Below are 23,743 nucleotides of genomic sequence, written 5' to 3'. Positions count from 1 at the left end.
CCAGGCCTTGGGCAGGGTTGGGCAATGGAACTGAGGGGAGCAAAGGATTAAACCTTAGGAAACAAGGGAGTCCTTGGCCTCAATGGGTGTCTGGTGCCACAGGCCTTTTAAGGCCCAGGCAGAATGTTCTGGCTAACTTCATAATCACGTTCCAATCAGCCTTACAGAACTGTGAAATTGATTATCCTGCTGATCTCACACAAGCTTTAGAGCAAGGCAGGCGCAGGGGGCACCTTGATTCTTTGTTGAGTCCATACACTGATTTGAGGAGACTTAGCTTTTCCACCCATCCCCAAGAGGAAGAGAGTTCAAATTACCTTGAAATTGCAATTTAGGACCGTCAAGCCTTGGCCAGTCTGTTTCATTTTCCCAATCACCCAGCTGGGGCAAGGGCCAAGCAGGGAGATGCCTGGCATATTAACTCCTCTTCAGATACATAAAGAGGTGGTGAGTGAGCATGAGCTCAGGGTGCCCTACTTGGGCTTAGGCAGCTGCAGGAGCAGCAGAGTGAGAGGGTCTATAGGAAGCATGGCTGTGGGCACCCAAATCTGGGTCTGGTGGTACTAGGTCTCCCCACAAGATTGTAAGTGGGGTGTCAGAGTCAACTGAATTGAATACAGTTGTTCTTCGTTTTCATCTTGTCTTGAAATAGTTGGGATTTTTTATATTGCTGTAGGGAAAGTAATAGAACTTGGTAACATGTGTTTTATCAGCCTGGGGGTTCAGGGAACTCTTCTGCAACACAGGAGCCTTACATGGGTCTTGAACAATGACCAGGAATTAGTCAGTTGGAGGAAAGTGGGAAGTCCACTACAGATGAAGGGGCATAATAGGCCAAAGCCCAGAGACACTTTAGCAGAACAAGAAGAGTGAGGGAAAGAACGGTGGGCATGAGACTAGGGAGGTTTGACAAGCTAAAGATCAGCGGCAAAAGCTTTGTAGGTTAAAAATGAAATGTGGGATTCCAGATGGCAAAGTGGAGGTGTGGGTGGCATAGCAGAGCTCAGAATGTGGAGTGGCCATCACAGAGGCTTGACGGAGCAAGTTGACTTAATATCACATCTGTCAACTCATGTCTGGACTTCACAAGGAATTTCTTTTTCCTCTACATTTCCTACTAAATTATTAAGCAGTGACAGTCTTATTATAATGGCTGGTGGGTAGTGAGTGCTTTCTACACATGAGGACTAGTCTAAGAGTGTTTTGTGAATTATGTAATCTTTTCACTGTCCTGTGAAGTGAATATCATTAGTATCCCCATTGTGAAACCAAGTCTCAGTGAGTTAATCAATTTGCAGAGGGTCCTAGGGCCAGTAAGTTGTGTGTTTGATATCCAAGCCTGAAGCTTGAGCCTATAACTTAATCGTTATACTGTGATGCCTCCTGCTATATTTTTTCTTTAATGTTTATTAATTTGGTGGTTCCAGGTCTTAATTGTTGCGTGTGTGGGGTCCAGTTCCCTGACCAGGGATTGAACCTGGGCCCCCTGCATTGAGAGCACAGGGTCTTAGCCACTGGACCATCAGGGGAAGTCCTGCCTCCTGTGATCTTGAGAAAGTAGAACCCACCCAATCCTACCTTCATTTAACAGATACCCACTAAGTGATATTATACAACAGGCTTATTGCTAAGTGTTGGGAGGACGCGGCTGAGCAAGATGGCAAGTCGTGTCATCACATGGAGTGTCAGCCTAGTGGGGAGACAGAAAATCGGTGAATAGTCAATCATTAAGAGAATATCAGATTGAAAAGAAAAAGTAAAATAGGGCACCCAGAGAGAAAATACCAGGGCTTGAAGGAATCTTCAATGCCATGTGAACGAGTGGAAGCCAAGAAGAGTGACCTTCTCAGAGCCGAACGGTAAATTGGCAGCAGGGTTGAGAAAAGAATCCCAGACCCCTAAGATATTCACTAGCTAAGTTTCTCATTCCTACTCTGTACCTCCTGCTGTTCTAGGTAACAGAACCAGACAGCCAAGGTCCCTCCCCTTTGGATCACATTCTTTCCCCTGTGCTCTGCTTACCTGAAAGTTTGCAGCACACGCTTTTATTTCATCAGTTGTCAACTCTACTGAAAAATGTCCTCCGTTTGATTTCTCCTACGCTCAGCTCATGGCAGGAAAATCTGAATAGGGGTATTCCGTTCTTTGTATGGCCCAGATTCCCTGCCACGAGTAAAGCATTTGGGGAACTAAGGGCCAGCGGCTTATCCCTTCCTCCAGCTTCCCAAAAAGGAGAAATCTTTAATGATTATATACACTTTTTTTATTTCTTACCTGCCACACCCCTTGGAGAAATATCAATAACCTCAGATATGTAAATGACACCACTCTTAGGGCAGAAAGTGAAGAGGAACTAAAAAGCCTCTTGATGAAAGTGAAAGAGGAGAGTGAAAAAGTTGGCTTTAAGCTCAACATTCAGAAAACGAAGATCATGGCATCCAGTCCCATCACTTCATGGGAAATCGATGGGGAAACAGTGGAAACAGTGTCAGACTTTATTTTGGGGGGGCTCCAAAATCACTGCAGATGGTGACTTAAGCCATGAAATTAAAAGACACTCCTTGGAAGAAAAGTTATGACCAACCTAGATAGTATATTTAAAAGCAGAGACATTACTTTGCCAACTAAGGTCCGTCTAGTCAAGGCTATGGTTTTTCCTGTGGTCATGTATGGATGTGAGAGTTGGACTGTGAAGAAGGCTGAGCGCCGAAGAATTGATGCTTTTGAACTGTGGTGTTGGAGAAGACTCTTGAGAGTCCCTTGGACTGCAAGGAGATCCAACCAGTCAATTCTGAAGATCAGCCCTGGGATTTCTTTGGAAGGAATGATGCTGAAGCTGAAACTTCAGTACTTTAGCCACCTCATGTGAAGAGTTGACTGATTGGAAAAGACTCTGATGCTGAGAGGGATTGGGGGCAGGAGGAGAAGGGGACGACCAAGGATGAGATGGCTGGATGTCATCACTGACTCGATGGATGTGAGTCTGAGTGAACTGCAGGAGTTGGTGATGGACAGGGAGGCCTGGCGTGCTGCAATTCATGGGGTCGGAAAGAGTCAGACACGACTGAGTGACTGAACTGAACTGAACATCATTCCTTTGAGGGAATTAACAAATACAGCGTTGATTATCTTTCTTGAATAGGAGAACCAAAAAAGGGTAAGGTGCAGAAGACCAAAAGGACTTTGGTTAATACTTCAAAGCTTTCCCCTCATGTGTATGGTGACTTTTCCTTCCCTTCTCTTCTGTTCAGACAAGGAATAAGGCACTGAACCCAGGCTGTGACTATAGCCTCCCAGATTCCCTGATGAGGTCCCCCAGCTCTTAAGACTCCATCGGGCAAACAGCCAAGGCCAAAAATAAGAGATTCCTGTAGATCAAATTCCTACTGGTGTGGTGCAGCAGGGCACTGCCCAGCTGGTAAAGCAAACTTCTTTGGCTATGGAATAATTCATGTCCTGTTTCTAAGAGCTTGGTCCCTTTTCCTTCACCTTGACCTTCCCTTTGTATATACAAATTTAAACCCCACAACCACCTTAGAACAAAAAAACCAAGGCACAGAAACATTAAGCAACTTTCCTAAGGTCACACAGCTAATGAGAAGAGTTGCTGTTAATATTTAAATCCAGGCAGTTTGACTCCAGTCTGAATTCATAAGCGACTGGTGAGATATACTGTATCTGCCACTCCTGTGCTGCCTTCACTCTGCTGCTGACACTATCCTGCTGGTAGGAGGGCCCCGGTCCTACTTCTGTACTGTTAGCAATGATGATATGATGCTAGCTTACTTCTGCATCTGTACAGGTGTTCCCATAGGATTTGTGACACTGTCACTGCCGGTCCTGCCAGTATTCTTACTGAACATAATTGCATTTACTGCTACCAATTCCTGCTCTTTCTTGCTCCTCCACTTCTCCCCCCTCTTGCCCCTAAAGCCCCCAGTATTTATTGCCCTGGTCCTAGATCTCCTCCAGGCCTTCCAGAGGCATTGTATACAGATGGGGAACTGTGTCTCGTGTAGTCACAAGACAGACAAGGTACAGCCAGCCCAGGATGTTAGCCTGGGTCATTTATTTCAAATCTGGTGGCCTTTCAAGTGGATACCAAGGACTTGCAGCTGAGACCTGTTGGCATTTAGAGAACCCCTCTGTGTAGGAACGGCCTGTGGAACACCTGGGAATGTGCTGGAAATGCAGACTCTCAGGCCCTACTCCAGGCCTGCTGGAGCGGAGGCTGGACTGGCTGCTTGTTAAAGCTTATAAAGCGCTGCAGGTGCCCACAAATCCGTGGTGACACTTAATCCTTACAACCCACAGGAAATAGACCAAGTGGTGCTCTTCCCTTTTGGGTTGGGCAAGTGGTTGAGAGCCATGTGTGTGAACTCAGACACGTGAGTGTGAACAGCAAGCTAGAATGGCAGCTTCCTTTCTGTGGGGGCCAAGAGAAAGAGGTGAGGGGCAGGGGTCTGCAGGGAGGCACACGGAGCTGCCAGACAGGTATCAGAGGCGAATCCGAATTTGTAGCCTTGGTACCTGAACTTATGGAAGAATATTTGTTGGTATTTTAGATAAACTGGTGGAGGTGATGTGTGTGTGTGTGCAGTGAGGAGTATAATGGGGGACAGTAGACCAGCACCTGCCCAGGGGAACCATGGCTTGAGCATCTCTTCCCCCTGGGAACACTGGACTTGAATTCCAATCCCTGAGGATTTCTGGCCATAGCTCCTCCAGAGCCGCGGTGTGCCAGGAGCCCTGAGCTCACGGAGAGGTCTTCTTGGCCTTCTCCTCCAGGTGTGGCTCCGCCCTGTGCCGCGGCTGTCACTCATCACTGTTAAGCACAGGTGACGAATGTTTACCATCAGTGCCCTTGGAAGCTCTGTCTCCATGGCCTTGTGCACAGTGAAATGCGTGCTTTGTTGAGAAGGAGACACAGTGGTATGAATGGCATTCATTCACAGTATCAGAGGAGGGCGGCGATTGCAAACCCAACTCAGAGACAAGCAGCTGACAGCCTCGCTTCTTCCTTGCTCGGTATCTTCTCTTTACAGGGATTCAAACTATCACTGCTGTGGTCTTTCTCTTAGAAAGGAAAATACGATAACGTCACTGTCTAGTTTAATTCCCAAGCTGGTTGCCCACTGCTTCTGCCCTAAAGCCTGAACCCCTTATCTTGCCTTCTAAAGCCCTTTACTGTTTAACCCCAACTCACCACGCTACCTCATTGGCCCTGCCATATCCTCCACTGCACAGAATTTCTCAGCATCCTTCAAACTCCCTGGCTTTTGTGACCCGGGATCTTTCCTCAGGCTGTTCTTTCTATTTGGAATTCTTTGCCCCAGTCTGCTCTGAAGCTTCTACTCCTGTTTTGTGTCATAAGCAATGCCAACGTCTAACACCAAGGGCTTCCCAAAGTGGCTCAGTGGTAAAGATTCTGCCTGCCACTGCACGAGACACAGGAGACATGGGTTTGATCCCTGGGTTGTAAAGATCTCCTGGAGGAGGGCATGGCAACCCACTCCAGTATTCTTGCCTGAAGAATCCCATGGACAGAGGAGCCTGGCAGGCTACAGGCCATGGGATCTCAAAGAAGTGGGCATGACTGAGTGACCAAGCACACACGTATGTCCAACACCAGAGCTGGGCTGCTTACCCTGGTACCTCCTGAGACTTACTTGCCTTTAAGAAGGAGCTAGTGAAAGAGTGGGGTTCTCTGACTGGGGAGAGGGATAGGGTTCCTTGTGAATTTCCCCCAGAAAGGCCACCAGGTTTGTGCCCAGGAGCACTCAGGCATGTCTGTTCCAGACAGGCAGCTGGACTGTCTGGTGGACGCTGCAGAACAGAAAACAAATCTACCTAATGGAGCCGTTGATCACTGTCACAGCGTGCAACCAGCTGTGGCCTGGAGAGAATATGTTTTCCGGAGAAGTTCTCCTGGGTAAAGAATGTTCATTGACATGAGGCTCTTAAGGGTTAGTCAGTGTGCAGAAGATTCTTTCCTGATGACATTTCGGAGATAGTTTTGCATGGAATCCACTTTAAAATGTCTCTCCGTCTGCTCTTGGACTTGGGGTTGCTGTTTCTTCCCTGGAGGGTGGCAGCGTTTGCTCTCCCGTCTGGCGGTCTCCTGTCTTCTCAGCCCTGTTCCTCCCAGTTCTCTAGTCGAACGGGCGATGCAGTCCTCCCCATCCATTGTGATAGTTTGCTGTTGGCAAATGCCAGTATCTAGATTCTGAAACGACTTTGATTTGTATAGCTTTCGCACTTTCTCCTTCAAAATATCTTGCCATCTTTACACGCTCCCTTGCTGCTTTATTAGTTGCTGCTGTTGTTTGATTGTTTCTTTAATTCTGAGTGCTTGCATTTTGAGAGTAATGTTGGATAGAGATCTGAGTAGCCACCATCCCGCCTTCCACGGATCTGACTTTCATGGGACCGGCCTGAAGTTGACTATTCATCCCTCTAAACCCTCATCCTGATTTTGTTTTTTAGCATCTATCACTTACTTTAAAAAAAATGTTTCTACTCCTCTGCTTCCTTGGTTACTGTCTGTCTCCTTCACTAGAAAGTAACCTCCATGTGAGCAGGCACTTTGTCTCACTCCTGCTGTAGCTGCTGGCACATGGTGGGTACACAGTAAAGGACTGTGCATATAATACATGATTTTTCCTTTTGCATTAGGAAAGCCTTCTTTCTTTCCTAGATTATAAATGTATTGCTTTTTCTATGTTAATTGATATTGAATTTTATCAAATACACAACATCTTTAAGGATGAACTTCAACCTATGGAAAAGATTAATGACTTTAGGAGAATCTTGATAGTATTAATTATTGAATTTCTGGAATAGGTTCTTCTTGGTTGTAGTATATTATTCAAATATATATATATATAGACATATATATATATATGTACATACAGACATATATTACATGCTGGTCTGTAGATTTGGTTTGGTTATTGATTTGGTTTGTTACTGCTCTCTGTCAGCCTCTGGTTTTACTAACTTCTTGAAGGAAGGCACCAGCTGTGAGATCAACCCACCAGCAATGTACAAAGCTGCCTATTAACTCTCACTCTACCAAAACTCTCTATTATCATTTTAAATTCTCCTTACAACTTAGAAACCTGGATATGTATATTTGCTTGTACTTGATTTCTAGTGAGATTGACTCTCGTCTCCCCATTGATACATACCTTTGTGAATTTCCAATTCGTGTCATTTATTATTTGTTTCCTGTTCATCCTTTTATTGATCTATAGGAACTTTTTGTATATTAAGGATATTGATTTTCTCTCCCATATCTATTTATATAGTTCCCATTTTGTTGTTTCTTTTCCAATAGTATTGATTGAAATCTCTTAAGTAGATTTTAACATTTTTTAAAACTTGATTTTAAACTCTATCTCTCTCTTTTTTTTAAGGTACATTTTTAACACTTATGTGCATATTTTAAAAGTCCAGACCAGAGATCAAATAACTAGCCACCTTTACTTGCTTCTAATTAGCCTATGATTTCTTTTATTTTACATGTGACTAGTTAATTCAGGGTGATTTCTCCTTGTCCACAGATTATACCCAGCCTTCTCCTTGAATCTCAAGGAGCAGCAGACCTGGCCTCTGGAAGGTTTACAGGAAAATAAATTGGTGCTGTGAGTGGGACAGAAGGGGCAGGCTTTACCTTAGTACAGGGTGCTCTGTACTGAGGGCAACTGCAGGGTTTCCCCGGGGCAGGACAGAGGTCGCATACTCCTTGAGATCGTCACATTCTCGTTCAAATGTGATGAACTCGGGTGAGCAAGTGAGGTCCCCAGAGCACAGAATTTAAGGAGGTGCTGACTCTTATGCGCAGTTGCAATAGCTTTCGGTTCTGCTCCCTGGGTTGTTACTTGTCTCCTTATACCCCACTCCCAACCCCACTGCCAAGCTCTGTGCAAGAGCAGCTCTCCAAACTGGAGCCTTAGTCCCTCCCCACCACCCCTAAGGTGCCCTCTGTCCTCAGCTCAGAACCCTCCTGGGTCCCGAATGACTCATGTTGTGAGGTGGCCCTGCTGTCTTCCTTGGCCTGCAGTTCCATATGTCACAGGTTTCAGGAAAGGTGTAGAGCGGTGCCGTGAGCACTGAACTTGGAGTCAGGTGGTATCCGTGTGATCTCTCACCCCCTAGCGGTGACACACCCATGGTTTTCACCTCCTGACACTGTCCCGTGGTGTCACACCCATTCTGCTGGCCACCTGGAGCCATGGTCAGGGTCAAGTCTGATCTCTACTTTGCAAATGACAAAGCTCTGTACATATGTCCATAATTTCTGTTATAGCTCCGGCAAATTGCTGTTGGGTTCAGCAGGTTCATTCACATCAGAGGCTGCTGCCTCTGGCCAGTGTTTGAAGCATTGGCACAGCAGAGAGGACAAGCCTGCTGTCACCTGTTCTTTGGGCAGGAGCCAGAGCCCTGCCGGGCAGCGTATCAGTAGCTCTGTGACCTAGACGAAGTCACTCACCTTCTCTGAGTCTGTCTCCTCAGCAGTGAGTTAAACAAGTGATGCTTATCGCATAGCGTTCCTCTGCAAATTAAATACTACAGTGTATACCTGGGAGCCTAGCAAAGCATCAGGTACCCAGTAGGTGCTCAGAACAATGTTTTCTGCCTTGGCTGGGATTACGGACGTTTTCTCTTACCAGAACTCGTCTAAAGATTCAGTGTTTTGTTTTTCCAGTTTTCTTTTTGTTTGTGTGGTAAAATACACATAACAAAATGTACCGTACTGTCTTAACCATTTTTACACATACAGTTAGTTGGTTGAATACATTTCCAGTGTTGTGCAACCATCACCACCATCCATCTCCAGAACGCTTCTCATCTTGGGAAACTGAAACTCTGTACCTGCAAAATGATAACTTTCCATGCCCCATCACCCCTTGGCACTGCCTTTCTTCTTCCTGTGTCTATGACTCTGACTGCTCTAGGGACCTCGCATAAGTGATTTCATACAGTATTTGTCTTCTGTGACTGGCCAAGAAAGTTGGCATAATGTCCTCAAAATTCATCCACGTTATACCATACGTCAGAAATTCCTTCCTTTTTACGGCTGAATTATGATCCATTCTGTGTATAGACCACATTTTGCTTATCCATTCATTCATCAATGGACACAAATTGCTTTCACGTAGATTTCAGTTTTGGGTTTTTTTTTTTTTAATATTCTGTTTTGGTGTACTCTAAATTGAATGAAGGGCCTTTTATCAAAATTGAGCAGAGCCTCTCTTCTTTTTACCAGAATTCCTGACTTCCTGTTTCTCTGCAGTCCAGAATTCCTGTTTCCTGCCCAACTCTCTTGCTGATCTGTCTTTGTTTACCCTTCTTCAGTTGGGAACACAGCCAAGATCCGAGGGGGTCTTCCCATCTTTGAAGGTTGGGCTCACTCCTTCATTCCATTTTGGATTCATAGGGAAGTAAAGGAAGTTCGGAGCCTCCTGGTCTCAGATCTCAACTGTCTGTATCTCTTCCTCCAAAAGTCTGAAGACAGACTGCATCATGATCCCAGGAGTAGGGCGGGCTTGCCAAAAATGCTCGTGCCCTGGCACATCCTAGACGCTTACTTGGAACCTCAGCCTTGACCACCCCATCTGATCCTTCCAGGGTGATCGTGGTCTTGACTTCTGGTTCTCCCAGGCAGGGTTTGGAAGACTCAAACCCAGCAACTCACCTGCACACAACTGTCAACACCTTCCTCGACAAAAGGACTGACTCTGGAACTTACGAGTCAGTGTGATTAAGGCTCCTGACTCTTTCTCTTGAACCAGCAGCTGGGCTAGAATTTCAAGAACTGGGCTTGGTAGTTTGGGGCTGGTAGACAGCTGGGCACAGAAAACTGAGGCTCATTCATTCATTCACTGTCTGTTTATCAAGGGTCTATTCTATGCCCATGTGCTGTTTCCACTGTTGCAGGTGCAGCACATATGATCCCTGTTTGCTTATTACCTAGAGTCTGGCTGGAGTGGCGGGCATTAGTCAGGCTAATAAATGTGAAGTTGCATATATAAGATGGGCTTCGAGGGATTTGCTTCCAGCTTTAGGGGAGGATTTGAAGTAGAGTGTCAGTTGCTTTTTCTTAGTGTACTCTCTGCACATGGTAGCTTGGCTATAGATGTTTAGGCTGTACAGTAAGTCCTCTACATATGACCTCCAAGTTGAAAACTTTCAAAGATGCAAATGTGCATGCCAGTCCCTGTATGCCAGCTGTTGTACTGTGCCAAGGTACTGTACTGTAAGATTCAACGTGTTTTCTTTACTTTCTGTGTTTTCCTATTTTTTCAATTCAGTTCAGTTGCTCAGTCGTGTCCAACTCTTTGCAATCCCATGAATCGCAGCACACAAGGCCTCCCTGTCCATCACCAACTACCTGAGTTTACTCATACTTGTGTCCATCGAGTTGGTGATGCCATCCAGCCATCTCATCCTCTGTCGTCCCCTTCTCCTCCTGTCCCCAATCCCTCCCAGCATCAGAGTCTTTTCCAATGAGTCAACTCTTTGCATGAGGTGTTTCAGCTTTAGCATCAGTCCGTCCAAAGAACACCCAGGACTGATCTCCTTTAGAATGGACTGGTTGGATCTCCTTGCAGTCCAAGGGACTCTCAAGAGTCTTCTCCAACACCACAGTTCAAAAGCATCAATTCTTCGGCGGTCAGCCTTCTTCACAGTCCAACTCTCACTTCCATACATGACCAATGGAAAAACTATAGCCTTGACTAGACGGACCTTTGTTGGCAAAGTGATATCTCTGCTTTTCAATATGCTATCTAGGTTGGTCATAACTTTCCTTCCAAGGAGTAAGCGGCTTTTAATTTCATGGCTGCAGTCACCATCTACAGTGATTTTGGAGCCCAAAAAAATAAAGTCTGACACTGTTTCCCCATCTATTTCCCATGAAGTGATGGGACCAGATGCCATGGTCTTCATTTTCTGAATGTTGAGCTTTAAGCCAACTTTTTCACTCTCCTCTTTCAGTTTCATCAAGAGGCTGTTTAGTTCCTCTTCACTTTCTGCCATAAGGGTGGTGTCATCTGTTTATCTGAGGTCGTTGGTATTTCTCCCGGCAATCTTGATTCCAGCTTGTGCTTCTTCCAGCCCAGAGTTTCTCGTGATGTACTCCGCATATAAGTTAAATAAGCAGGGTGACAATATATATACAGCCTTGATGTACTCCTTTTCCTAGTTGAAACCTGTCTGTTCCATGTCCAGTTCTAACTGTTGCTTCCTAATCTGCATATAGGTTTCTCAAGAGGCAGGTCAGGTGGTCTGGTATTCCCATCACTTTCAGAATTATTTTGTAACAAGTATTGTAAACCTATTACAGTACTATATAGTCGATTGTGTTAGTTGGGTACCTAGAGTAACTTTGTTGGACTTCTGAACAAGTCAGGCTTATGAATGCACTCTCCAAATAAAACTCATTCATTTGTGGTAGGGGACTTACTATAGTGGAAAGGTGGTAGAAGAAGCCATGTGAAGCATAAGACTGAGTCATCAGTGCTTAGACCCTGAGTCACCAAGAAAATGTTGCCTAGTGGGGTATCCTTTTAATGTCCTTATTCCTTCACTGTCCAGTGGCACAGTGCTGTGCAGAGGGAACAGTGTGGCCACAAGCCCTCAGCTGGTAAATTCAGGGCATTGCCTGTAGGGAGAAGGCTAGTGTGGTCCAAGTGTAAGGTCACGGGGGGATGTGATTGTTGAAATGCAAGGGAGTGGCAGTAGCGACAGACCGTGCCAGATCCGTGGGCCATGGTGTAGATAGTTGTTTTATCCTAAGAGCAATGCAACACCACTGATGGACTTTAACAATTTTCACCTAATTTTAGGGGATGCCTTTAATGTGTGCTTACTCTGTCCCAGACACTGTTCAAAGGGTTTTACAGTACTATCTTGATGATTTCCTCAATCAGATCTATGAGGTAGGTACTTCATTATCCCCATTTAACAGATGAGAAAATTGAGGTTCCAAGAAGCTAAGCAACTTGTCCAGAGTTTCACAGCTAGTAAGTGGCAGAGCCCGCCTTCTTAACCACCACTGGAAGCTGACTCTTGCTATGAAAAGGGCTGAGTAGGTGCCAGTGTGGTTTTGGGGAATAGCAGGAGAAACCCCACCCCATGAGGGAATGCCCAGTCCTCTGCCATGGACCTGGTCATGCAGGGAAGTCTGGCATGCCTGTGTGTACATGTGGCTCAAGGGGAAGACCTGATGCCTGGCGCAGGTGTCAGCCCTGCCACTGGCCCTTCTCTGGAGCTGCTGCCTGAGAACTCTGACAAGTCAGAGATGCTCTTATTGGCTGCTTCTTGGGCAGTTTACCCCGGGCGATTACACAACAGCTAAGTGAAGGCGCCAACATTCAGTTTTGCTTCCTGGACCAGCTGTGCTGACTTGGAGAACACAGGTTGCCCCCTCGCATTAATATGGTTTTGGAGTCTGCACTTTGGGTGAATCCACGGCTCATAGCAGGTGGGGCGTGGGACTTGGGATGGGGAAGAATGGGCCATGGACTCTGATTGAGGAGAGGTCACAGAAGCAGCTGCTGACATACAGGAGCCAATATCGTTGGGCCGTTCACTGAGGAAAGAGCAGGGTAAAGATAGAAGATCTAAATGAACTGATTATTTAGATGAGATCTTGTCATCAGGGAGATATACTTTTAAGGAACCGAAGCCATCAAAATAGTTCAGCTGGGCTTTACAGACCATCCTGGGCAGTGGATGAGAAATGGTTTGGTGTCCTGGACGTGAAATCGGAGAGTCAGACACCCAGCTTTCTCTCGTCCCTCCTCTTCTCCATCATCTTTGCTTCCTGCTTCCTTCGCTCTGTCTGTCCCCATCCTTCTTTCTACACACCAGCTTCTCTTGGCTGCTGGTTTCCCTGCCACCTACTCCATAGAGTGTATTTCCACAGCCTGCAGTGGGACTCTGGTCCCCACCACCTCCGTGCCTTTGAGCTCCACCCCGCCCTTTCGGCTCAGCACAGTCTCTGTCCTCCGAGCAATTGAAGGCAGGTTGACAGATGTGTCCATGACACATGGACTCCATTGACTCAGAAATGGCAATGGTGGTTCAGGGAATGGGGAATTAGCTTTTAACACACAGGTAAAGGATGGAGAGGGCGTTTCGTTGTTGCTGTTCAGTCACTGTGTCATGTCCTACTCTTTGTAACCCCCAGCACTACCTCGCGTCAGGCTCCTTTGTCCCCTACTATCTCCCTGAGTTTGCTCAGATTCATGTCGATTGAGTCATGAGCCATTTGCTCAGATTCATGTCTGTTGAGTCATGAGCCATCCAACCATGCCATCCTCTGTCACTGCCTTTTCCTCTTGTCCTGTCTTTCCCAACATCAGGGTCTTTTCCAATGAGTCAGCTCTTCACATCAGGTGGCCAAAGTATCGGAGCTTCAGCTTTAGCATCAGTCCTTCCAATGAATACTCAGGGTTGATTTCCTTTAGGATTGACTGATTAGATCTCCTTGCAGTCAGAGGGACGCTCAAGAGTCTTCTCTAGCACCACAGTTTGAAAACATCAGTTCTTTCGCACTCAGCCTTCTTTATGGTCCAACTCTCACATCTGTACATAACTACTGGAAAACCATAGCTTTGACTGTACAGACCTTTGTAGGCAAAACGATGTCTTTGATTTTTAATAGGGACACTATAAAATTCTTCACAGGGCCCCAGACCTAAAGACAGGTAGTGTACCCCTCCCCGCATAAGGGTCCCACGTGTTCTTGGAGCAGTCTTATGGTTCCTGACTCTTTCTTTGGAGGCAAAATCTGAGTCCCTCAATTATTTGTCACTGAAGGAAAGAGCAGACCCAGAGAGGCAGTAACTGGTGGGGAACTCCCCCACCCCCACACTGGTTAGGCAGCCCAAATGGTATGGAGGAGCCATTCCATCAGCCCACTGGAGCCTGACAGTGAACTCAGTAATATGGTGATAAGAGGAGAAGCCAGACCAAACAAGTCTCCCTGGGAGTGTTTCCTTGTTTATATTCAGAGCACTTCAAAGAATATTTCAATTGCTGTTACTTTAGCAAACGTCTTCCATGCAAACTTCGATATATTTAAATGAAGAAGCCTTCATCCGAATCAGTGGAGTGATTGTTTCCACCTCCCACATGAAATACCATGTCTTGTAGTAGCATACCTTGTACATGCTGCAGAGAGTGTCTCTAAGTTGCTTCTTCACATTTAAAGGATTTGTGGGCTCTGCATCTTAATGGGATGCCAGGAGTGGACCTTGTGAAGAGTCTGTGCTACTTAAATATTAGCCTAGCAGGATGCCTTGTCACTGAAGCTCCACTGGGTCACAAGCCCTAACCCCTGCTTAAAGAGCAGTGGGTCTCAACCTTTCAGGCTCCATGGAGGCTAAAACTAAAGACTACACCTGCCAGAGCTTTGGGGTCAGTGCCTTCAGAGAGCACTGCTTGTAATAACCTGGACATCTTTAAGTCAACTCCACATTCTTGAGGTTCAGCTCGGGGCTGGCCATGCCTGGTGAGCAGTGGTCATCTTCCTAGATTGCTCCTCAACACCCTTGGTTTGCGTTCTTGATTCCTGCTCAGGCCTAGTTCCCATTCCCTGTTGTCCCCTGACCCACCCAGCTGGGGCCCTGGCAGGAAGCATGCAGGTGGGTTATTGCATCGGGCAGCTGACATGGAGGCAGGATCCAGGGGCTGGGCTCCACAGCCCCTTATGATCTCAGAGGGCAGGGAGGGTAGGACCAAGGCACTAGCCTGTCTTCCCATGTTCCCAGGGCCCAGAGCATTGGCGAGGAGTCATGGGCCCTGCATCTCTGGCTTGAGTTAGAACAGTCATTAATCACCTTTGCAGACAAAGAATCAGTCAGTCCAGTGAACTGGTCCTCACCCCCAGATCTGTCTCAGGGCCTGATTCCCGACCTGACGCTGTTCATGACTCACAGTGGCCCCCACCCAAATTCATGTCCATTGAGCCGGTGATACTGTCTAACCATCCCATCCGCTGTTTCCCCCTTCTCCTTTTGTGTTCAGTCATTCCCAGCATCAGAGTCTTTTCCTCTTTACAGGTGGCCAAAGTATTGGAGCTTCATCCAGTCCTTCAAATGAATATTCAGGGTTGATTTCCTTTAGGATTGACTGGTTTGATATCCTTGCAGTCCAAGGGACTGTCAAGAGTCTTCTTCAGGACCACAATTTAGAAATATCTATTCTTTGGCACTCAGCCTTTATGGTCTAACTCTCACATCCATACAGGACTATTTGGAAAACCAGAGCTTTGAATAGACAGATCTATATCTGTAAAGAAACACAAGAATCCTAGACTTCACTGTGAGGCAAAAGACAGAATCCCAGAGCCAATTTCCCTTTCAGCCTGCAGCCTGGTGTTTCTATACAGTGACACCTAATGAGGCAGGGCTCTGGGAGACCAGGAGATCAGATGTCCACCATGTAGTGTTGACTCACATCCCAGTGGAGGACACCAAGTCATCATGTTTCAATAAGCCTCACTCACATGTGCCATGTTGACTCAATGGAATCAGAGGAGGAGCAGAGTCAGTAAGAGGGACTGGGGTCCCTGCATCCAGAGGCGTTCTAGGTGATTCCCCCGTGACCCCTGGCATTGCCTCTAGGGCCTCTATCACTCAGGTGGGACAGAAGGAAGAACTAGGTAGAGATGGTTGTTGATGACAAGTTAGAACTCCTTTGCAGAGATGGAGCCTACTGGCTGCTGGGAAGGGAAAGCCTCAGAGTCTCCAAGGAGCTGGGGCACCAGATCTATATCTTCATCTGCAGAGGCATGGTCTTTTAGAAATGGAAGAAGCCACCGTAGCCCACACTTAGCAAACTCTTAGTTCTGGAGTTGACTGCAAGGGTGGGGTGGTGGTATGTGGCAGGTGTCTCTGCAGAGATAGCCTGGATGCCACCCCACCAGTGAGCATCCAGGCGAGGGAGAAGAATCCTGAGCCAGGTGTCCTTCAGGGGTGTTGTCTTGCCCTTCAGCATCAATTTAGCATCCAGTAGGGGAGGGAAAGCATTGAAACCATGCTCCACAATGTCCTGCTGCCTGCAGGCTGAAGGACAGCATCCGCCTCTCAGCTTGGTGGAGTTCCCTCCACAGGAGAAGAGGACCTGGGCAGACAGCACACAGCTTGGAGCTGCCTGGAGGAGGCAGCCTAACTCCTGGGCACTGCTCCCCGCATGGAAGGGAGCCAGGAATTGGAAGCACCAGATCAGCTTGGTTTTTAGCATCAGTGCCACTCTCCACACTACTCAATGTGTTCCCACCAAACTTGCCTCATTTTGTCCACTCAGGAATCCTCATTTTATAGCTAAAAGCTCAAAGCTCAGGTCTGTTCCTACTTGTTCTAGACCATGCATTGTTAAGGGTGCTTCACCCCCAAAAGGTGAAACTTTATTCTTGGGGTGGGGGTGGTGAAAAAAATCCTTCTCGTCATGGGCATATACACAATACTTGTACCAAAACAGCTATGCAGATAAGTGTAGAGTCCATATACAGCTGTACAGCATACCTATTGAATTAAAATTTCATGGGGGAAATTTTACTCGTACACTTGACTGTTGAGTATGTGATCTGTGATTAGCCCAAATCAAAATGTGCAGGAAGTATAAACTGGGTTTCAACTAGTAGGAAAACAGAATATATTATGTTTCATTAATGATTGTGTATTAATCACATGTTAAAATAATAACCTTTGGCTATGTTAGGGTAATAAGTAAAATATATTATTAAAATTTATATCACCTGTATCTTCTTAAATTTTTTTTAACATGGCTCTTAGGAAATATAAGATTGGAAACGTGGCTCACATTCTGTTTCCGGTGGGCTGGGCTGCTCCAGACAACCATCTGTTAAGAGGAAGCATCAGGGTTTGCACTCAGGTTTTCTGATTCCCTCCCAAACTGTTTTGTTACCCCACAGCTGTTTCCTCAGAGAGGATCTACCTGCTGTGTGACCCTAGATGTGCCTCTTAACCTCTCTGGGCTTTAGTGTCTCCTGTTTGTAAATGGAAAATCTCCTCCTAGCCCTGAGGTGCTATTCTGGACCCAGCTGGGGGCTTGGGGTCACCACAGAAGAGGAGGGTGTGGGCTCCCGAGTGACACATCTTACCAGAAATCACAGTCCCATAAATAACAGTGTCACCTGCTCTGTGTCCACTACTGAGGAAATACAACACGGGCAAGATTAGCAAAGGAGCTTTTCATCTGGGACCAACAGAAGAGAGTATTAGAATAAATCATCGTTTTAACCGAAAAGGGAGAAAAACAAAAGCTTTCATCTCTTGTGGGAAGGAGGAGATATAATCGCAAAAAATAGACTTTCACAAAACCTTCCCATAATAATAGAGGCTAATATAACATCTTACAACTGCTGTTCCGCTAGTTGGAACTGAGGCTCGAATCTCCAATATGCCCACTCTTTTTATCCCCCTTTCCTAATTCCTAGTTTAGGGGAAGTGGAAAGTGGAAGAGAAAATCAATTCTATTTTAATTTCATGAGAAAAACGCTGAATGAAAGAAAAATGTGATGGAGTGAAACTTCAGTCTTCAGCCCCTTGCTGACCCAGAATGTGTGATTATGCAATCCATTGACCCAAGGAAAGGCCGCTCAAGTCTGCCCCCTACCTTCACCTTCTGAGAAGGAGGCAGGACATTCCAAGCTGGAAGTCGAAATGCCCTGGAGGGGCTTGGAAAGTTCCGTCAGGCAGCAGTCCTGGACTCCCTCCAGTCTCCAAATTTACCTCCACCCCAGCTCTTCTTAACTTTGATGTCCCTGTCCCCAGCTCTCTCCCTGTCCTTCCAGACTCCACGTGTGTCCTCTTACGCCAGCTGCTTTTGCCAGACAGCTTTCCCACAGCACTTTCTGTCTCCCAGCCCCTGGATTCAAGACTGGCCACTGATCATGGGACCACAGAGCCCTGAGGTTAAGCAGATAGACAGACTCCAGGTTCCCACCACCTGAGTTCCAGGTCTGGTGCTGCAGCTTACTAGCTGCAAAGCAACTTATTGTCCCCCAGGCCTTGGTTTCCTCACCTGTAAAATGGGAATAATAATGGTACTAGACTGAGGAGCTTATGATGATTAGATGAGTCATTCATGGTCAGTGCTTGGCATGGCTCCTGGCAGAGTTGAATGCCAGCAAATATTAACTCATATTGTTGTTATTACAGTGAATTTCGACAAGGCAGTAAGAAGCAGAGGGTTGAGCCTTTGAATTCTGACCCGTGGTTTCATGATTTCAGACTAGCCAATCAGTGCAACTTAGCACACATTTATTTTTGTTCTTCCATTTCTAAAATATTTAATTTTATTTTTTAAATTATTTTTTATTGGAATACAGTTAACTTACAATGTTGTGCTAATTTCTGTTGTATATCAAAGTGGGTCAGTTATACAGATACATATATCCACTCTTTTTTAGATTCTTTTCCCATATAGGTCGTTACAGAGTATTGAGTAGAGCTCCCTATGCTACACAGTAGGTTCTTAGTCGGTATCTGTTTTATATACAGTAGTGTGTGTACGGTCGGAACTGGGGGCCACGATGGGCCGCCCCTCCTCTCCCTCCCTACGGCGAGAGTCCCTCACGGAGGATCCTCCCAGATCCCAGGGACCAATGACAGCATACTTCGCTGGTTGCCATGACGAGCCGCCCCCTACTCTCCCCCAGTCCCTAACGGAGGGAACCTCCCGGATCCCGGGGACCAATGACAGCACACTCCGCCAGCTAAAGCCGCCCTGCCGCAGCTGCATGAACCGCGCCGCCTCAGCTGCATAAGCCACTCCACCCCAGCCGCATAGAGAAACCTATCAGCTCGCGACGCCGCGAACCGGCAACCTATCCAAACCCCCTTCTGCTAGCCCAGCCATCCCTCCCAGCCTGGGTATATAAACAAACTTCCAACACTGCCGGCGCGTGGATTTCCTCGACCTGCCCCGTTCGGGTCCGGAACCCCGCCCGGGAGCGCTTCTCCATTAAAGCCTGTTAAACATTTTTTGGTGTACCTGGTCATCTTTTACCTAACAGTGTGTATATGTCAATCCCAATCTCCTGATTTATCCCTCTTCCCCCTCCCCCTTGGTGACCGTAAGTTTGTTTTCTTTTAAAACAGTTAATTTTAAAATACTTTAGACTTACTGAGTAATCTCAAAATTAGTACAGTTCCCATATACCCATCACCCAGCTTCCCCTAATGTGAGCATCACACACAGCCACAGTGAAATGATTGAAACCAGGAGATTAACACTGATCAATGCGTTAAACTACAGTGTGATGAATACTGTCATCTAGAGGCCTTATTTAGGTGTTACTTTGTTTTCCCACTGTTGCCCTGTTTCCAATTCAGGATTCTACATTGATTGCAGTTATGCCTTCGTTTCCCCTTAGTCTTTGTTTCCGGTGACTTTGGCACTTTTGAAGACTTCTAGTCAATCATTGTGTAGAGTGTCCTTTGGTTCAAGTGACTCATTTTTTGGGCAAAGCTATAGCGTAAGTGGTATGCCTTTCTCAGAGGCTCTTATCAGGAGACACCTGATGTCTGCATTTCTCATTACTGGAGTCGTTAACTTTGATCTCTTGGTTAAGAAGGTAGCATGTATCTGCTGAGCATCTATTAATACTGTGTTTCCTTTTGGGGCTCCAAAGTGAATAAAATGGTATCCATACTCTTAAACTCTCAAGTCTAATGGACAAATGATGTTCTAGTTATTATTGCCGTGTAACAGACCATCCCCAAATTTAGTGGTGTAAAACAACAACCTTAAAATGCTTACAGGTTCTGTGGGTCAGGAAATTGGAAAAACGTGGCTTGTTTCAACCTCACAACATCTCAGGGCTCAGCCGAGAAGACTGATATGGCCAGGAATGACTAGACAGCTGAGAACTAGAGTTATCTGGAGACTTGCTCACTCGCCATTCTGGTGCCCAGACTCTGGGACTCAAAGGCTGGATTCAGCTGAGCCACTGAGCAAAGCATCTACACGTGGCCTCTTCGGGTGCACTGTGCTTCCTCACAGCATGGCCATCCAGGGGCTTGGCCTTCTCACTTAGCAGCTTAGAGGCTGTAGACACGAGTGCCCCCTGTGAGTAGGTCAGACTCTTCATTGCCTTTTATGACCCATTCTCAAAGGCCACACTGCTGCTGCTGCTGCTAAGTCGCTTCAATCGTGTCCGACTCTGTGCGACCCCATAGACGGCAGCCACACAGCACTATTCTATTGGTCAAGTGGTCATAAGTCCTCCTGGACTCAAGGGGGCGACATAATCTCTATCTCTTGATGGGAGGGCTGTCCAAAGTTGTGTGGCCATTTTTAAAAAGCACCAAAAATAGGAAAGCAGTGAAGGGCCTTTCTACTTATACAGATTTAGATACAGACCCAAGAGGACAAGAGCTTCAGCAACTTGGGCCATGTTAATTATTAAACACAGAATTTAATGGAGTGCCAACTATGTGCCAGACAGGCATGGGCCCAGCTGCAGGGTTGCTGCCAAGTCCCTCTATAGGGAGACAGGCTCAGAGGGACACACTGCAGAGCCTGGGTGCTGAGGGTTGCCGATACCCACAGCAGGTCATCCCCTCAGCAGCAGGTCACATGTGGACATGCACAGAGGGCTGAGGGCAAGTTGAGCTCAAGGTTGGAAATGCTGGATTTGGCATCAGAATGACTTCATTTCAAACCCAGCTGTGCCGCATTCTGAGTTTGCTACATTTTCGTCCTTAGAAAGCAATGGCAACCCACTCCAGTACTCTTGCCTGGAAAATCCCATGGATGAAGGAGCCTGGTAGGCTGCAGTCCATGGGATCGCAAAGAGTCAGACATGACTGAGCGACTTCACTTTCACTTTTCCTTTCATGCATTGGAGAAGGAAATGGCAACCCACTCCAGTGTCCTGGCCTGGAGAATCCCAGGGACAGGGGAGCCTGGTGGGCTGCAGTCTATGGGGTCACACAGCGTCTCTTCATTTATTTGGCAAAGCTCATTGGCTTCCCCTCCATGCCAGGCTGGGTGTTGACAGTGATAGCAGTGAATCAGTAGCTTCCTGGCCTTGCCCTCATGGAAGGATTTCCCCAGGCTGTCTCTGCCAGAAAGGCCACTGGTGGGGCTGCAAGATTCCAGGAAGCAGGGTCAAGGGGTTGTTCAAGTTCTGTCACATCTCCATACCCCAAAGCCAACCAGAGAGGAATTGGTCACGCAACTTAACCAGGTTAAACTTGGTAGAGCAGAAATCAGCTGCTTGTGAAATGGGAAGGCAAGCAGCTTGCATTTAGAAACCTGAGAAATATTGCAATGCAGACTAAAAGCAATTGGGAATATCACTAGACAGACTCATTAAGCCAAAAGATTTCTGTGAAAATAATAAAATCATAGCACCCAGGACACCCCAGCACGAGATTAAAAGCTGAAAGGAGGTTTAAGCTTCATATTATTAAGCTGCATTATGACAGTTTAGGAAGAAAAAGCTTAGAGCCGTCAGAATTGATGATGGCCCTGTTATGGGAATCTGACGGCATCTTTGAAATTCAGAGCAGTTTGAAAGAGTGAAACTGTCAGACTATCCCTCTGCTGTGGGACAGAGATGAGGAGAGGGGAAGACAGAGAAGTAACCCAGTGGTGAGATTTGGCAGGGCTGAGATACTAGTGGGGGGATCGTGTATTAACAGACTCTTACCTGAAGTCTGGGAGCTGACAGGCCAGGTGGTGATTTAGGAAATAGAGTGGGACACACACGGAAAGCACTCAGTGCTTGTTAATCCTTGTTATTATCACCTCCTGGCCAACCTTGCTGTTTTGGTTGCCGGATGGTGAATAGTAATGACCTTGGGCCAGCTGGAGTCTGAGCTTGGTTTCTCCTCGTGTTTGATCCCAGAGCCACCAGGCTACCAGCTGAAATCAGAGAACAGGGTATTGATTGGAACTGAGCAGAAGCCATGTTGGGCAAACATCTTTGATCTCTAGCAGCCAAGGGAATCCACATAAGACTGGAGCAAGCTCCCTGCAGGCGGCAGCATCAGGACTATCATGCCCAGCAAACCATGGACATCACTGCCTGTGCTGGCAGCCCCTGGAAGGGAGCTAAGCCCAGGCAGACCCTGGCTTAGCTGACCCAGCCCACAGTCTGGGCCTCTGACCTTGGAGCTCAGCCTTGGGAACCAGAGAAGCCTGGCCGGGGATTTGCTGCCCAATCAATTGTTAGTAGAACAGTTTGGCTGGTGAGGTTATATCCTAGCCACACAGTTCTTAATATGTGGTGGGTCTGGGTTTCAGCAAGGTTTGCAAGACTAAACTCCAATGGTCTCCTCTCCCCAACTCTTCTCATACCTGCATGTCAGTAGCATTAGAAGGATCAGGCTGGTGGACACTCACAGAGCTGCTCCAACAGTTTCCTGGAAAGGCTCATCCCCTTTCTGGCCTATTGCCATGTGTGGGCTCTGCCTTATTCCTGCATTTCTAGAGACCTCTTCCTCCACCAGCCAAAACTCTACTGCTCTCAGATCCACCCCCTTCTCTCTATCCCCTCAGCTTCCTGTCTGAACCAGACCTTCTTTGTCATCTGTCATCTGGAAGAGAGCCAGTTCTTGACTGTTCCTCCAGGCAGTTTAATCCCCCATTCTCTCACCAGAGAATGTGCCTCTCCAAATTCAGCATGCATTATGTCCAGAGAAAAACATGACCTTAAAGGATGCATGCACCCCATTGTTCACTGCAGCTCAGTTTACAGTCACCAAGACATAGAAGCAACCTAAGCGTCCATCAACAGCAGCATGGATGAAGAAGACGTGGTACATATATTCAATGGACGGACATTACTCAGAGATGAAAAAGAGTGAAATAATGCCCTTTGCAGCACCATGGATAGACCTAGAGGTTGTCATACTGAGTGAAGTGAGTCAAACAGAGAAGGAGAAACACTATGTGCCATCCCTTATATGTGGAACCTTAAGTGATGCAAATGAGCTTACAAAACAGAAAGAGAATCACAGGCAGAGAATGAGCTTATAGTTGCTGGGCAGAAGGGAGAGTTAGGGAGTTTGGGATGGACATGTATCCACTGCTATATTTAAAATGGATGACCAACAAGGACCCACCGTATAGCACAAGGAACTCAGTGTTATGCGGCAGCCTGGATGGGAGGGGAATTTACGGAAGAATGGATGCATGTATGTGTATGACTGAGTCCCTTTGCTGTCCGCCTGAAACTGTCACAACTTTGCTCATCAGCAATATGTGCTAGTCACTCAGTCGTGTCCAATTCTTTGTGACCCCATAGACTATAGCCCACCAGGTTCTTCTGTCCATAGAATTCTCCAGGAGAGAATACTGAAGTGGGTTGTCAGTCCCTTCTTCTGGGAATTTTCCCAACCCAGGGATTGAACCTGGGTCTCCCACATTGCAAGCAGATTCTTTACCATCTGAGCTACCAGGAAGCTAATATCTCTGATTAGGTATCAGCTAATTAGCTATCAGTTTAGTTCATTTCAGTCGCTCAGTCATGTCCAACTCTTTGCTACCCCATGGGCTGCAGCATGCCAGGCTTCCCTGTCCATCACCAACTCCCTGAGCCTGCTCAAACTCATGTCCATCGAGTCGGTGATGCCATCCAGCCATCTCATCCTCTGTCATCCCTTTCTCCTCCTGTCTGCAATCTTTCCCAGCATCAAGGTCTTTTCCAATGAGTCAGTTCTTCACATCAGGTGGTCAACGTATTGAAGTTTTA

The 23,743-nt window shown here is 46.7% G+C and overlaps 1 protein-coding gene and 1 non-coding gene across 9 annotated transcripts in view; one reads left to right on the top strand and one right to left on the bottom strand.

Moving 5' to 3' along the window:
* The window catches only part of PTPRT (protein tyrosine phosphatase receptor type T), a 1,160,687-nt gene that overhangs the window by 842,457 nt on the left and 294,487 nt on the right, over positions 1-23,743 (top strand). The window lies entirely within an intron of this gene.
* Positions 1,457-1,530, bottom strand: TRNAE-CUC (transfer RNA glutamic acid (anticodon CUC)). Its single transcript has one exon. It is a non-coding gene; the product is annotated as a tRNA-Glu (tRNA).

This window comes from Ovis canadensis, chromosome 13 (assembly GCF_042477335.2).
Source record: "Ovis canadensis isolate MfBH-ARS-UI-01 breed Bighorn chromosome 13, ARS-UI_OviCan_v2, whole genome shotgun sequence".
In the NCBI taxonomy this organism is placed as follows: Eukaryota; Metazoa; Chordata; class Mammalia; order Artiodactyla; family Bovidae; genus Ovis; species Ovis canadensis.
Note: the sequence above shows the minus strand (reverse complement) of the source record. Positions and strands in the feature narration are given on the sequence as shown.